Below are 17,128 nucleotides of genomic sequence, written 5' to 3' on the forward strand. Positions count from 1 at the left end.
ACTAAGTTCAGAGTATAGCAAGAGGAATTGGGGTGGAGCTTAGGAGGAATGATGGCGCTTAATGGCGACTCCTTTGCTTGCATCTTTGGAAACAGCTCTATTTCTACTTTTCTACCTTTAATATCTTTATTTTTCCTTTCAGGGTTCTTTTGAAGAACCTGACCTGGAGTTACACACAGGCTTCGGTTCTTTGCAGGAATGGGACCCGTTCTCGGGGTTCCATGACTGGCCGCTATTCGACATGCCAAGAGTTTGGCCTGAGAATCTGAATCGTGTTCGAAAGCCTAAGATCTTGGGGCTCTGGAGACGGGTGGATCGAGGGGAGGGTCAGTGTCACAGCCGAAGACTCGTGTGCCGTCGGGGAGGCCAGAAAATCTTTCACCGTGGGCCCGAAGACCCAAGGTCTTTGCCATCTTTGGACACAAAGCTCGAGAAAAGCGACGAAATGGACTTTTAAGATCGTAAGCCAGCGAGTTGTTGTTATGTCTCCCGCTTGCCGTGAAAATGGGGGACACCTCCCTCTCCCTTGCCAGGGAGAGAGAGAACCTGTGGGTTGTCGAACTCGGATGAAATGGAAAGCTTTTGGGGTAACTTTGATCTGTGTCTTTGCTATTGCTTAGCACACGCTTGGGTTCGGTGATTGTACCGATGAGAATTTATTTTTGCTGTTTGGGGGAGGGGGGATCGTTGCTCACTGCCACTTACATGCGGGGGGAGCTTGGGGGTGGACTTTGGGGTTCTCACATTTAACTATCATTCATCCTTTGGGGCACTTCTCTGTTTTTGTGGGTGTTTTGCGAAGAAAAAGCATTTCAGGATGTATATTGTATACATTTCTCTGATATCAAACTTGACCTTTGAACCTATTAGATAAAATTGAGTTAAACTTAGTGTTTTGAATCCTACAACTAGAAGAGAATTAGAGTAAAAACGTAATGTCTTTCCAGAGATTGCTTACCTCCTTGAATCCCTTTTATAGTTGCAGTTTTTCCAGCATTATCCAATCCCACCATTAGTAGAGTAACCTTCCTGTAAAATAAATGTGCTGCATTACTTTTGATACTTGATCATTGGCTTATCATCTATACTGGTGGCAGATTCAGTTCTCCTATGTTTCATTTGTTATACTGTAATATCATGTGTGTATGTGCTAGTGCATGTTTCTATTTTAAATTACTTTTCACAACCAGCGTTAGCACAGGACCACCGTCCTTGCCAGCAGCTAACGTTGAAGAGGCAGAGAGCATGACTTTGGGATTCTCGACCACAGAGGCCTCCGAACAACCAAGTCATTAACCTTTAATTAACATTAACCATTAATGTTAACGTTACCGCTACTGAGGATCCTTACAGCACTGATCCTGCCTGCTGGAGAAAGGAAACGTTAGATGATCCAGTCCGAGTGTACTGGGCTAAGAAAGGCCCGGAGTCCTGCCAGAATAACGATGTGGATATCATAGCTTCGGAACGAGTAGACAAACAGCAGAGAGGTTTTTTCTCCAAATTTCACTTTCAGAAGCTGGTAAATGGTGAGTACGTATCAAGGCAATGGCTCTTATATTCCCCTTCCACTGGCTGTCTGTTTTGTTTTGCCGCATCTTCAGTGATGGTAACTGTCAGTCCATCCTCGAAACTGGCTTTACGACTGGAAACATGCCGCTGAGCGCATAGGAGAGCATGAAAATAGCGAACACCCAGGAAAACAATACTGACCTATGTTACACTAGCGTCTGACAGCGGAAGAATAGATACAGAACTGCAAAAACAGTTTGAGGCAGAGTGTGTCTACTGGACCGACGTATTGAGAAGAGAGGTGGTGGTTGTGAAGTTTTTGATCGAGAGGGGACTGGCTATCGAAGGTTCCAGTGACATATTTGGCAGGCCTGTAACGGCAACTACATGGGCATTCTAGAGGTAATAAGTGAGTTTGACCCGTCTTTGAAGGTGCACATACAGAAATTTAGAAATGCAGGATCAGCTTTGATATTTAGACCAGTACGACCTTTGCTCTTGTTCTTGCCTTTTTTTTGCTTGGTACAGTAGCATTTTACGGTGTCGGCAGGGGCCCATCAGGGCCTCCAGCCCAGGGGCCCCGGACCCACTAAATACGGCCCTGAGGGCTACACCCCGAGTTTGGAGAAAGTGGGAGGAGCTAAAAGAGAAAATATGGAGACTTAACACCTTTTTGATGGGGGATGGAAATACTAAAGTATTAGGACAAGGTGAACCAAGAGAGTTGAAGACTTGCATCTGCACGAGGTTAGTACAGATGTGGGAGAATGTCCAATTTCGCTGGAGATAAGAAAGAGAAACAAATTGTAGCATTCAACCCACAGAAAAATTTACTCACTGTGCCCATAACCCAGTTCTTCCATGCATAAAAAATAATTTAAGTGTTAAATGAAAATGATGATTGAAAACAAATGATTCTATTGTCAGCATTCATGGTACCCTCTTTTTGTATCTTATGTGCCTAACGCTAATATTAATTTTGAGGTGAACAATTACCTTTCCCCATTCATACCCACTTGTTTTTAACCACATAGACATCTAAGCAACATTAATAGATTAATCACAAGCAAACTTACATTGATAACAAATAACTGAGAGCGCTAAAGACACTGAAGCACAACTAGAATATTAGGTAAATATTTAATGTTAGAAATGGCGAATTCCCTTCCTTTGATAGTATAATTTATGTTGCTGTCTGACATACAGATAGGAATTATTGCTGTGCAACTTTTTGAAAAATACTGCATTTTTGAGGGGAGTTTATTTTGGAAATATCCTTGGCTTTATTAGAATGAAGCTTGTCATTCAGGAGAAGTTGCTTTTCCAATCCAATTGTACACAGATCAATCATGTAGCGTTGTTGACAAGAAATTCAGTCAAAGCAAATTTAAAATCATACCTGACAGGTTCTCGCCAACGTTTCAGCCAGCAGCAACAATTAGTCAGGAGACTAAACATTTCTTCTCTGAAATACTGCAGGATCAAACTTCAGCTGCAGATAAACCAACTAGAAATCAGTATCTGCAACAGAATAAAGAGAGCTTACATCAACTCATTTACAAGAAAGCACTTTCAAAATTAGAAATAACAAACTCTATGCTACTTCATGCAAAAAAAATGACTAAAGTTTAAAGTATGAAGAAAACGTAAATTAAATTTTAGTTTGGGCATTAATGACCAAGCCCTTTCAACCTAGGTTGGCAAATGCAAAATACACCTGTATGCATTCTCAGCAAATCAGGTTGCATCAGTGGAAAGAGAAACAAAACACTGTCACTGCCTGACCTAATGAACATACTCAGCATTTATGTTTTTGTTTCAGATTTCCAGTAAGAATGATTTTTTAATTAATTTACTGGTAAACCTCCATATTAATTATCCAAGTTACCCAATGCCATATTTTTCCACTTCCTGCACATTCATTCAACTATATAAGAGCCTCTTGGATGCCATGATTGTACTTGGCTCCACTATCACCCCAAGCAATGCACTCCAAGCACCCTCCAGTCTCTGTGTAAAAGCACTAACCCCGCGTATCTCCTCTGAACTTACCCCTTCTCACATTAAATACATGCCCTCTAATATGAGGCATTTCAACCCTGTGAACAATACACTGGCCGCTCATAGTTACGCCTCTCATAATCTTATAAACCTCTATAAGACTCTCCTCAGCCTCCACCATTCCAGAGAAAACATTGCAATTTTGTCCAACATCTCCTATAGCAATGTAATCCAATTCAAGCAGTATCCTGCTAAAGCTCATCTGTACCCTCTCCAAAGCCCCAACATCATTCCTATAAAGGGGCAACTGGAACTGAATGCAATACTCTAGATGTGGTCTATATAAAGATTCAACACAACTTCCCAACTCCTGAACTCAACCTATCAACCTGTGTAACATTCCTACCATTGAAGTGGAACTACAACCCAGATCTATAACTTCCATATTGGCTAGGGAGGACAGGAAGATATTGGTCAAGGCCCCAGCAATCTTACCTCTTGCCTCTCTCAATAACCTGGGTCCTGGGAGCTTCTCTAGGAAGAGGTACAGTCGACATTTCGGGCCGAGACCCTTCGTCAGGACTAACTGAAAGAAGAGCTAGTAAGAGATGAATTCCAGATCATAACCTTTGGCTGAGTGAAAAAAAAAATCCTAATGTCACTTTCAGGCAAATCTTTGTCATAGAATACAAATACAATGATCGTTCACATCATAGGGCTACTTTGACAAAGCAAGTAGGGTGAAGATAGTAAGCAAAGAAAACAAAGTATGACATTAGAGATGAGTGATTCTGAAACATATTAACGGAACGCTATTATCCATGAGCAGTGCTAACCCAATAATAACGTGCAATCTATGAATAACTTACTCGGTAAAGTAATTTATTTGAAACAAATCAAAAACATCACAAAAATATGTAAGATTTGCAGCAAAAATGATTTTGTGAAATAATTTCAAGTGAAATAATGTCCAAAGCGACGCCCCCTCCACCCCACTAAAGATCTTCAGCAGGCGAGATGTCTTCAGGGATTCCCTGAACCTCCCCAAAGTACCGATGAAAGCCTCCAGTGGTTAACCCCAATCTCGGACAAAGAAAAGATGAAGTTCACGCCGCCCAACTAAACCACGCAACAAATCTCTGCGACTGCTTTCTGCAGCGGCGCCGGCCTCCACCATTCCTGCTTTGAAGAGAGTTACGGGAGGTACACTCGGCTCCAAGCCGCACTGATCTCACCCGAGCTCGGTTCCTGGATGCTCACCACTCTGTCGTAACCGTGATTGCCGTTCGCTCGCTACTAGCTGTGTCAAACACGAATGCTAAGTTTTTGCCGCGCTTGCAACCACGTGGTTATTGTGATTCATCGTTGTCCCGGCAACATTGTAACGAGATGTACGTCACCTGGCAGCTCAGTGACGTCACTACATTTCAAGCCGCTCGCTCCGGCCCTGTATTAGCATTTTAGCGCAGCCGCACCGAGTGAATCCCTCATTTCACTCTCGTCCGTCGGTAGATTATGGAAGTGATGCGAAAGAACTGGAACTTATTATTTCAGCAGACCAGATTTTAAATCGTGCATCACTGCAGACCCTACATATCAGAAAATATAGGTTTCATGCTTTTCCGTCTATTACAATTTTTTAACCTTTTCTATTAATCTGTAAAGAGATATTTAGACATCTCGGAACCTTCTCATCGAAGTGAACTAAATTCATCAACTGTGCATTCTTTTTAGAGAGTGGGAAACAACTGACGATCAGATCAGAGGAACATTGTATCATTTCTTAATGCATGCATTACTAAATGACAATAAGAGAGGACAGCGTGTCCTCATAATCTAAAAAAAAGATCAAATCATAAAATGAAAAAGAAAAGTTAACAGGCAATAATTTCCACTATCCAGTATGCACTCCAATGACCTGAGGATGATGACCCTAGGGATATCAGTGCACTGAATCAGAGAACACTGCTTGCACCCATGGTACCCTGTCACATACAGAGGAGTGGAGATGCTTTTTGCCTTAAAGCATCTTAACCGCATCTGGAGGATACTGAAGGTGATCTGTTAGATCTATGAGATAGTGAGAAATTCCATTGTAATGCATGATGTCTGCATTGGCAACGTTCTTTCATTTATTTTATGTGTCGTCATACTCTTAGTAATGCTATTTAATGGAGACACTACAAAAGAAAATGCAGCATCTTTGTGATTTTTATAAGTACTTCTTAGGCACTGTAAGATATCTTGGTTTCTTTCCTTAACCCAGTACTAGCAGAGCGGATCCTGTAAATACTAGTCCTGGCACATCAGTACGGTGACCCTCTTGTCCAGCTTGTCCTCCATATGTACCAGAGGATGGTATTCCGAAGGAACTATAAAAATATAAACTAAAAACCCAAGTGCAAACATTGGAAATATGAAATAAAAAAGAAGGCAATGCTGGAAATGCTGAATAACTCCTGTGATGGCAGGAAGATCGCAGTTAATGTGACACCTTCCAGATATTTAGAGTTCACTTTTAACCTCTTTAGAAATAGGGTGAAAGGAATGGCAAACCTGCAACAGAAAATTTTAAAAAATGAGGACTTAGAACTGGCCTCTAAGAGTGAAAATTAATCCTTCAATATACCAGAAAAAGGATGTTATCAGAGTATGTTTTCAGTGCCTTTAAAGGGGCCACCAAAGAGTATTTGATGCTCTTTATGCAATCATGATGTACACAGCGATTCGTTAATTGTTACCCTATTCATCACAAACATTTATTGTTTCCATCAACATTACAGTGGTGCGGCATTTAATACCTATAAATCAGTAATGGTAGAAAATGGCACAAATGGTGCCAAATAGGCCTAGCATTTTCAAGGCAAGTGTTTCCCACATTGAGTAGAAATTAATGGACAGGTCAAAAGAGCATGTGATTTTCCTAAATTAGTCTCAGCATTTGAATCACTTCTTAAATATAAAACAAAACCAACCTAATGCTCGTGTCTGTAATTAAAACAGCCCACTGTCTACTCCGCAGAGACAACGCTATTGAACATCCAAAAATGGAAATTTTATTCTGTTTATGACTCCTTATTGCAAGAAGCTTAAAATGATTTAATTGCTCCCCTGAAAAATGCCACATATCTGTATCGAAGAGAATTATCTAATCTGCCAAATAATGACCATATGCCAAAGATGATAGATCTTAGGTAACTGTCTCAGAAAAGTATTGCATTTATTTATTTTTTAGGATTATAACATTGCTGCCAAGGCAGGTTGTACTTGAGAGACCACAAGACCATCAGACGAACACTCACAATGCGCTGGAGGAACTCAGCAGGTCAGTCAGCATCAATTGAAAAGATTAGCCGACGTTTCGGGCCGACAAAGGGTTTCGGCCCGAAACGTCGACTAATCTTTTCAACTGATGCTGACTGACCTGCTGAGTTCCTCCAGTGCATTGTGAGTGTTCCTTTGACAACAGCATCTGCAGATTATTTTGTGGTTAAGACCATCAGACTATAAGACATAGCAGCAGAATTAGGCCATTCAGCCCATCAAGTCTGCTCTGCCATTCCATCATGGCTGATCCCAGATCCCACCCAACCCCATACACCTGCCTTCTCGTCATATCCTTTGATGCCTTGATCGATCAGGAAACGATCAACTTCCACCTTAAATATCTGCACAGACTTGGCCTCCACCAGAGTCTGTGGCAGAACATTCCACAGATTTACGACTCTCTGGCTAAAAGAATTCCTCCTTACCTCTGTTCTAAAAGGTCGCCATTCAATTCAAGCATAAGGAACAGGCGTGACATGGTACAGGCAGAAGTACGGATCCGTGAGGAAAAGAAGCGGATGTCAAAGGCAGTAGAACAAGGGTCCCAGGGTGCCTGGACAAAATGGGATCTGCCCAAGCGCAAGATCTCATGGGCAGAGTTAAGGAGTCTGGAGCCCTTCCGTATTTCCTTCCTCTTGTGATCCGTGTATGACACCCTTCCTTCGCCATTACATCTGTACACATGGGAGATGAGAGAGGACCTGAACTGTAAGCCCTGTGGTCAAAAGGGGACACTGGCTCATATACTGTCCGGGTGTAAAACAGCTCTAACTCAAGGACGGTATACGTGGCGCCATGATAAGGTGCTTCTGGCTCTTGCTGACACACTAGAGTGAGAGAGATGCAAGAAGAGGATGGCTGGCACAGATCTGAGGAAGCCCATCACCTTCATCAAAGAGGGAGCCAGGCCTCCTTCTTCTTCTTCTTCTTGTGTTGTTTAATGGCGGTTGGCAAACCAGCTTTAAGGTGCATTACCACCACCTGCTAGACTGGAGTGTGGATCGTTAGATAAGCAGGAGAAGGGAAAAGAATTGCATTCCCTATATTCCATATAACAAATCCGGGTCTTTCAGACACTTCATGATACAGATCTGTATTTCTCTTGAATTCCCACTTAAGGTGTCTTCTATATCCACATCAGTTTTTTTGTTTATCTTAAGTACTCCTATCATCTTCACTCTTTCTTTTTGATACTTCTTTCATTTTATCAATACATGTTCAACTGTATCTGGTTGATTACAGTATTCACACAACCCAGCTGCATGTTTCTCTATTTTGTGTATTGAGTAATTAAGACTAGTGTGTCCAATTCTCAGACAACTGACGATCATTTTTGTCTTTCTATATTCACTTGACAATCTTTTGTATCTGACTTTCCTCTGTATTTTGTACAGTTGTCTCCCTGTTACACTCTGACAATAAAAATGACAATAAAGAGGACTGTGAGTCTTTATAATCTAATCTAATCTAATCAAATCTAATCTCATCCCAATCCTTCTGCCATGTCTCCTCAATACGTGTTTTAATAATGCTCTTGACTTCCGCTTTGCTGAGAGCGATCTGGACCGCTATTATAGATGATTTGAGCGATTGTTCAGCTATACTATCCACCTTTTCATTACCCTCCACTTCACAATGAGCAGGAATCCAAAGAAAGCTTACTCCTACCCCTTTTTTGGTCAGTGTATATAACTTGCATAGAATCTCCAATAAAATATCCTGTCTACTTTCTGATTTTCTTGATTTGATCGAGGTTAATGCAGATAAACCGTCTGAACAGGTTACAGCCTTTTTGATAATATTTTCTTCCGTCCAAGATAATGCATTCAGTAGTGCCATTAATTCCATTGTATACACTGATAAATGGTTTGATGTTCTTTTTCTGATACTGGTTTTGCACTGAGGAATGTAGACTGCAATACCTGTGTGGCCAGATCTAGGGTCTTTTGATCCATCTGTAAATATTACAAGTTCATTTCTAAAATGCAAGTCTTTGTATTCTTGTACTATCTGTTTGATTCTATAGTTGGACTTCTTTTTTTAAAAGTTGTTGCAGGTTTTTATCTGCTGTATGCATTGTAAAGAGCCATGGAGGAACATCAGATATTGGAACTGCAGGGCTATATACCATTTTGTGTGGACAATATTTTTGTGCTGCTGCATCCCCGATCCATTCAAAGCTACTATAATTTGACTTATTATGTTCCCAGCAGTCTTAATATAGCTTTAGCTGGATGTGAGTCGTTATGTCCCATGACGTTAACCCAGTAATTTAGCATTAGCTTTATTCTTCTAAGTCTTAATGGTACTTCCCCCATTTCGACTTGAAGAGCTGATATAGGTGATGTTCTGAATGCACCAGTACATATCCTGAGGGCCTGAGCTTGCTCAACATCCAGCATTTTTAAATTACTTTCTGCAGCTGACATGCATACTACACTTCCTTAATCCAATGTGGCCCTCATTAAAGCTTGATAAATACTTAATAGCGATATCCTGCTTGCACCCCAGTGCTGTCCGGCAAGACCCCTTTCGTAACCAAACAACCAAAGCCCAATCTGCTGCTAACGGCCAGGTCCTGGGAGATGAGGGTCTATGTGGGAAGGAGATTGCAGTTCCCGGATGTGGTGCACACAACCCTATGCCCGGACGTTGTACTGTGGTCAACTGAAGACAGGAAATAATTCTGGTTGAGCTGACTGTGCTGTAGGGGAAGGGATGGGAAGAGGCCCATGGGAGAAAGGCCTTGAAGTATCAGCCCTTAGTGCAGGAGGGTAGAGACAAGGGATGACAGGCATGGTTGTTCCCCGTGGAGATCGACTGCAGAGGTTTCCCAGCCAAATCAGCATGGCGGTTGTTGTCAGCTCTGGGCCTGGATGAAAGGAGCAAAAAACAAGCAGCTCGTAGGCAGAACGAGCCTCTTGTTGGATTTGGAGTAGGTGAGAGGAGGGGAGCTGGAAGCCAGGAGCAGATGGGCAGTGATTTGTACACCACTGCCTGCCCACCAACTGGAGAGTGCCATGGTTAAGGGTTGAAACACTCTGTGAAGGTTGGGAACCATGTGATGACATCTGCTCATGGCTGAAGTCTACAGTTACCTTATATGGTATCTGGAGAATGTGCCCGAACAGGTGTACGTAACAAGTAACAAGAGGCTCTGCCCTTTAGGTCTGGATACCCCCACCATAGGAAACATTCTCTCCACATCCAACCTATCTAGTCCTTTCAACGTTCAGTAGGTTTCAATGAGATGCCCCCCACATTCTTCTAAATTCATGCCCAAAGCTGCCAAACGCTTCTCATGTGTTAACCCTTTCATTCCCATAATCACCCTTGTGAACCTCCTCTGTACTCTCTCCAACGACAACACATCCTTTCTGAGATATGGGCCCCAAAACTGTTAACAATACTCCCAAGTGTGGCCTGACTAGTATAAGAGGGTGTGGGGTTGAGCTGCATTCTTGAACTACTGAAGATATTTTTGTGATCGTACCCCAAGGAACCCTGTAACATAGGGATTCCAGGTTTGTAGTGAGGAATGAAGAAAGAATGGATAAATAGAGTACTTCTAAATCAGGATGTTGTGTGACCTGAGGGGAACATGCACTTAATGCCCTGTTCTCCTTGGGAGTATAGATAAATAAAGGTAATAGATTTGGGAGCAGCTTGGGGAAGCAAATGCATGTTTTTGATAGCACACATTATATTACTGTAAATAGTGATAGGGAGAATACATTTTTAAGGTGGTGGATAGGATAATGATTAAGCAAGTGGATTTATCTTAGACGCTGTTGATCTTCCTGAGTCATTGGGGCCTCACTCATCCAGGCACGCAGAGGGTATTCCATCATGTTATTGACTTGTTGCTTTAGATGGTGGAAAGGCCCTAAGGTGTTAGAGGTAAATTGTTCACAACAAAATATCCAGCCTTTGACCAGCTTTGTAGCCACTGTGTTTATGAGGTTGGTCCAGTTGATATTCTGATCATTGATGACCCCCAGGTTGTTGATGGTGGTGAACTGAACAGTGATAATGCTATTAAATGTCGTGTAGCTGAGTTTTCTTGATGGAAGTAACATTTCCCTAGCACATTATGGTGCAAATGTTATCTGCCACTTATGATGGCTCAGGTCATTCTGGATTTAGGTGTGGACCACTTCATTTTTAAAGTAACTTATCATCAAAAATCATCAGAAAATATCCTTACTTCTGACCTTAATGTGGAAGGTAGGTCACTGATAAAACAGCTGACGATGTTTGACCCTGAGGAAATCCTATCATGATGTCATTGGGCTGGGTCGATTGACTTCCAAAACCATGATGATCTTCCTTTGTGCAATGTACAACTCTGTCCATTGGAGTGCTTTCCTGCTTGTGCCCCTTTGTCAAAGGTTGCCATGATGTCAAGGTCAGGCATGCTCACCTTCTGTTTGCAACTCAGCTCCTTGATCACACTTGGCTGTGGTGTGCTCTGAAGCCAGTGGCCCTTTGGGTACCCAACCTTCGCACTGATGCTCAATTATCACTTTATAATTCTGTTTCTGACACCATCCATTACTTTGTTGATGTTTGAGTGTAAACTAATTGGGTGGATTGAATGTGTCCTATGTTTTGTGAACATATCCGGATCATTTTCACATTGCTCAGTAAATCCTGTACTGTATCTATACTTGAAGATCCTGATTTCAGCCATTATGTATTCAAATTCAGGCCATCTTCTTTTGCTAGCAGTTTACATGCTCACAAAAGTCATGACCAGATGCTGCAGAATTACACAGCTCTGATATTGTTGCTTAGCTATGTTTCATTGCTCTGTTAATCCATTCAGTCTCTGCCCAGATCTCATATTAGCACTGACATAAAAATTGAATTCAAGATGCCTGCCTGATACAAGCATCTCCCTGTATGTTTAAACTAGATTCACAGGCTTAAGTGATCAAATGAATCACTAAGATGGAAATTCACAATTGATCACTGTAGCAATGCAGTGAGTGACAATATCTATCCAAAAGGTTAGTGGTTTATTTGCTAGGCAGATATTTAGATTAAGACAATAATTGGGCAGAAGGTGACAATGTTGTTACTGCAAAACAGACACACAGCATGACTCAACTGTCCATTCAGCACCATATTATAATCACACAAGCAGGTAGGGAACAATTAGTACGTTCTTCTCCAAAACAATAACAGTGCCATCAAATTATGTTTAAAAACATGTTTATTAATGCGTTTGAATGGAGGACTCCTAATGCTTTTACATATTCTGGTTTACATGTAACTTTAGTCACAACAATTATGTGGTTAAACTTAATCGCCTTATTAAGTATGCTCAAACATTGGTCTATCGAGCACACAGTTGTATGATGTTACCTTTTGGTTATAACGTTCCTCATGGGAAGTTTTGATGAAGTTAGTTACATCAATTTTCCAACGTACAAAATTGAACAGTCAGCTGGGAATAAAACGATGTGCTTTATGTTAAATGTTCAAAGCTAAGTAATAATTTTTTTCATTTCTTCATATTATACCTACTAACAGTAAAACATACACAGAAAAAAACTGAATGTTACATGCAGATGACTGACAACTCAAAAAGACAATTACAACTTCCTAAATAAAACTGATAAGAAAGTTACTTACAGAATGCAACATTTGATATTTTAGTAATAAGATATAGTTACCAGAAATTAAACCAGCAAGATATTTGTGAAAATAAACAAATATAGCTTCTGAATAAAGAAATGATCCTGACAGTATATTAATACATCAAATTTACATTTTAGATGTAAACAAATAAAAAATCTTTTTTCCCCAAGTCTTGTTAAGACAGATTTTAGCTATTTAAAAACAATTGGTCACAATATTGAGATTATTTTAAAAGGAATTAAATTTGAATGATATACAGTAAATGTTTAATTGCAATTACCCACTGTGCAATATTTTATTCAAATTCTCTGGCAATCTTATAAGGGAATAACAAATACATAGAGAAGCAGCATATTTTAATATTTACCTTTGTGTAAATTTTGTTTTGGTGTCAAAGTGCTTGTAATCAGATGACTGATTTTTCCTGCTCTGTCATTTGAGCTGCCATTGTTGAACAAGATGTCTTAATCTTCAAATAAGATGCAACTCTAAAAAAAACCCATATTGTAAATGAATAAAATTAAGACACCAAAATGCAATAAAATGATACTATAATTTTACTAAGTACCATAGCATTTGGAAGGGCATGTCTATGTTTGTGTGAGAATTAGCCATCACTTATAACATGCAAGGTATTGAAAACATTGTTTATTGATTTCACTAGCTCTTTTAGGAGTGGGCCTTTGAGACCACAAGAACAGCAATGGAAGTGCACTTTTTGATCTACTGAGCCTGCTCTGCCCTTTAATACGATCATGGCTGATTTGACATTCTACAAGTCCATTTTCCCACACTATACCCAGATTCCTTGATTCATTTACTGAGCTAACTCAGCTTTGAATACATTCCAGGATTCAACCACCACTGTTTTCTGCAGTAAAGAATTTCAAAGACTCACAACACTTTGAGGGCAGAAGTTCTTCCTCTTCTTGGTCTTAAATGAGACTACATTCTCTTTCCTAGACTCTCTTACAAAGGAAAACCTTTTTATAACTTTTTATCCTGTCCAGCCCTCTAAGGACTTGAGGTGATTCAGTTAGATCATCCATCATTATTTTAAATTCCATTGATGTATAGTCCCAGCCTGTTCAACCTTTCCTCAAAGGATCATTACCCCCATACACATAGGATCATCCCAGTCACTGTTCCCTCTAAGCTGCAGGGGTGCATGGCCACGCAGCAACTGAAATGCTCCCGCACACATAGTTCTTGTTGCTGTACAGCTATAATTTTCTTAACATTTAACAATTTAAAGTGCCGTGCAGCTTTCAATCTATGTAAAAGTTTCCTGCTCAGAGCAATGGTTGGTCCACACAGAAGTTAAAAAAAATTTAGAGGGAATCTCAGCGAACCTTTTCTAAACTGCCTCCAGTTATATCTTGTCATGAATAAGGGAAGCAAAACACTCAATAATATAACTAGTTCTTCATTAAAATTATATAACACTTCATTTCTGTTATACTCCAACCATCCTCAAATAGTAGTCAGCATCATTAACCATCTTGTGCACCTGGATATACTAGCCTTTTGTGTTTCTTTAATGAGAATCCCTCAGTATTGCAACTTTCTGCAGTCTTTCTCTATTTAAATAAAAATCAATTTTATCACTCTTCCTTCAAAAGTGAACAAGTTATCTTCCCTCATATATTTTATCTGCTATATTTTGTATTCTCTATCTATCAATATTTTCATGCAAATTGTTTACATCTAGAAAGTAAAGGCACCTACATTAGACTATTGCTTATTAACTACAGCTCCACCTTTAATACTATAATTGCAAACAAACTCATCACCAAACTCTAAGACCTAGGAGTCAATATCTCCCCTTGCCACTGGATGCTCAATTTCCTGACCAGCAGAGCACAATCAGTAGGATAGCCAATAACACCCTTACCACAATTATTGTCAGCGCTGATGTTGTACAAGGTTGTGTCCTCAGCACTCTATTCTACTGCCTGCTCTCTCATGACTGTGTGGCCCGATTCTGCCCCAACTCCACCTACAAGCTTGCACTGTAGCGGTTGTTACTCAAATAATGGTGAGTTTGAGTACAGGAAGGAGATAGCTCAGTAACATGGTGTCATGACAATAACATTTTACTTAGAGTCAGCAAAACAAATGAGCTCTCATTGACATCAGGTGGGGTTGGGGTAGTTACACATGCTTTTGAAACAACAGATATAGGCTTTTATTGTTCAAAATAGTTTATTTCCATGACCAGTCTTAACGTGCTTAACGTGAGATAAAAGCCAGATGTGTTTTATAGATGACATGGGAGGAACAAATTATTTTTCTCAGAATTTAAGCAACACAGTCCCTTGGAAGTGTGTGTCACAACATTAATGCAAAAAGAAAAATCAGAAGTCTTTGATGTCTTCCATAGTTTATGTGAGAATTGTTTTGCTGACTTAACATGCCCAGAATACCTTGGTGCCTGTAGCTGAGCACAATATTTTGTGGCTAATAATTTGTTATCAGCCGCAAGTCAATGCTATTTCCTCCTACCTCCTAAAAAGCTCAACCTCACTGATCTACGATTTCTGTGCAAAAACTTCCCTTTTCTCTGCACCTGCTGCTGTGAAAATGTCTGTTCATTTGTTTCTCTGGTACCCAGTAGGTGGGGCATCATCAAGCTGGCTGACATATTAAAAATTCTTTCATGCATCAAACTAAAGTAAAAATGTTTCATATATATGCACAAAATGCCCAATATAGATACAAACATATGTAAATGATTAAAGTGGAAGCTGAAGTATCATTAAAAAATAACTTTTTAGCGTATGTGCTAGTAATACCTGCATGCCAGTAATACTTTGTAATAAAGGTGTTTGAGGCTCCTCCACCAATTTTGTGTGAGGTCCTTCTGCAGAGAAATACACAAACCCAAAAGCAAAGGAAGGCCTTTTCAACAATGAACGTATCATTCCAAATCTAAGGCAGTGAGCTGGAGCACAGTGTGTTCAGGTGCTGGATGGAGTTGCTAATGGGGATGAGTCAAAAAGAATGGAAACAGGCCCTTCAGACCAACTGGTCCATATCAGCCCAGATGCTCATCCAAGTTCGTCGCATATGCCTGCAGTTGGCCCATATACTTCAAAACTCTTCCTATCAATGTACCTCTCCAAATGTCTTTTCAAAATTGTGTTGTATATGCCTCAACCACTTGCTCTGGCAGCTAATTCCATACACTGTACATACCCACTTGGCTATAAAAATGTTGCCTAGCAAATTCCTATTAAATCCTTCCCTTCTGACCTTTGACTCTATCATTTATCTATGCCCCTCATGACTTTACACAGTGTTTTGTCTGTGCAGCTACATATCAAATAATTAAAAGCATGCACACAGAATGGCTTTAACTGCAGTATTCACATGGGGGGGGGGAGAGAGAGAGAGAGAGAGAGAGAGAGAGAGAGAATGAATGCAGATTGGTAAGTTATCAGTTCAGATGCAGTTATAAGGAGAGCCATTGCTGTAAAAGAAATAGACCCATTAGAGAGAGAGAAGAGGAGAGAAGGGAGAGGGGGTGGGGGAGAGAGAGGGAGGAGAGAGGAGGAGAGGGAGAGAGTGGGGGAGAGAGGGGTGGGGGGAGGGGGGAGGGGGGGAAAGAGAGAGAATGAATGCAGATAGGTAAGTTATAGTTCAGATACAATTATAAGGGGAGCCATTGCTCTAAAAGAAATAGATGCATTACAGAGAGAGAAGAGGAGAGAAGGGAGGGGGGAGAGGGGGGAGAGGGGTAGAAGGATGGGGGATGAGGAGTGGGAGGGGGAGTGGGTTGGTGGTTGAAATCAGACTGTAATGAAAATCCATAAGCGATCCATCTATTTTGGAGTTCAATGTAAAGGATAAAATAAAGTTAGTCCCTTCTGACCAGCACTGAAGGAGGCCTTAATTTTCCAATTAAAATGTTTTAGTGGGAATGATCCACACTGATTATAGGCCTCACTTGTAAAAACTACTTTTGCAGTAAAAAACACAAGGTGTGTTGTATGCAATCTGCTATCTGCTTATTCAAACAACAGGAATTCTGCAGATGCTGGAAATTCAAGCAACACACATAAAAGCTGCTGGTGAACGCAGCAGGCCAGGCAGCATCTCTAGGAAGAGGTGCAGTCGACGTTTCAGGCCGAGACCCTTCGTTCCTGACGACGGGTCTCGGCCTAAAACGTCAACTGCACCTCTTCCTAGAGATGCTGCCTGGCCTGCTGCGTTCACCAGCAACTTTTATGTATCTGCTTATTCATATGTTTTAGAAGGTATTTACCTGTGTAAGGAACAAAAACGTTGCTCCATGTAAGTGAATTTCTGATCTCCATTGCTTGATTTAAAATCCCTTAAATTTTTAATATTCAGAAAGGAAATTACACTGCACAAACATAAAATTAATGTTTTATTGCCTTAGAGGTTGCTAAAAAGTCATTACAGCTTAGTTCACTATTAAAAACTCACTTAGACCTTGTTTAACCAAGTATAAGTTATTCAGTGTATGTTACAGTGAGATTTGTTTGCTAAAAGCTTACGTTTGCATTTGTTCGATTAATTTCATCCTTACTGCATACAGCACAATGTGCAAAGGCAAAGCAAATCTCCAATAGAAATTTTTCAATTCAACATTATCATGTATGCATGAAAACCACAG

At 40.5% G+C, this 17,128-nt stretch overlaps 1 pseudogene; it reads right to left on the reverse strand.

The window, feature by feature from the left end:
- Positions 1–17,128, reverse strand: part of LOC140199812 (ADP-ribosylation factor-like protein 13B) — a 72,925-nt pseudogene that overhangs the window by 35,652 nt on the left and 20,145 nt on the right.

Source organism: Mobula birostris, chromosome 6, assembly GCF_030028105.1.
Source record: "Mobula birostris isolate sMobBir1 chromosome 6, sMobBir1.hap1, whole genome shotgun sequence".
Taxonomy (NCBI): Eukaryota; Metazoa; Chordata; class Chondrichthyes; order Myliobatiformes; family Myliobatidae; genus Mobula; species Mobula birostris.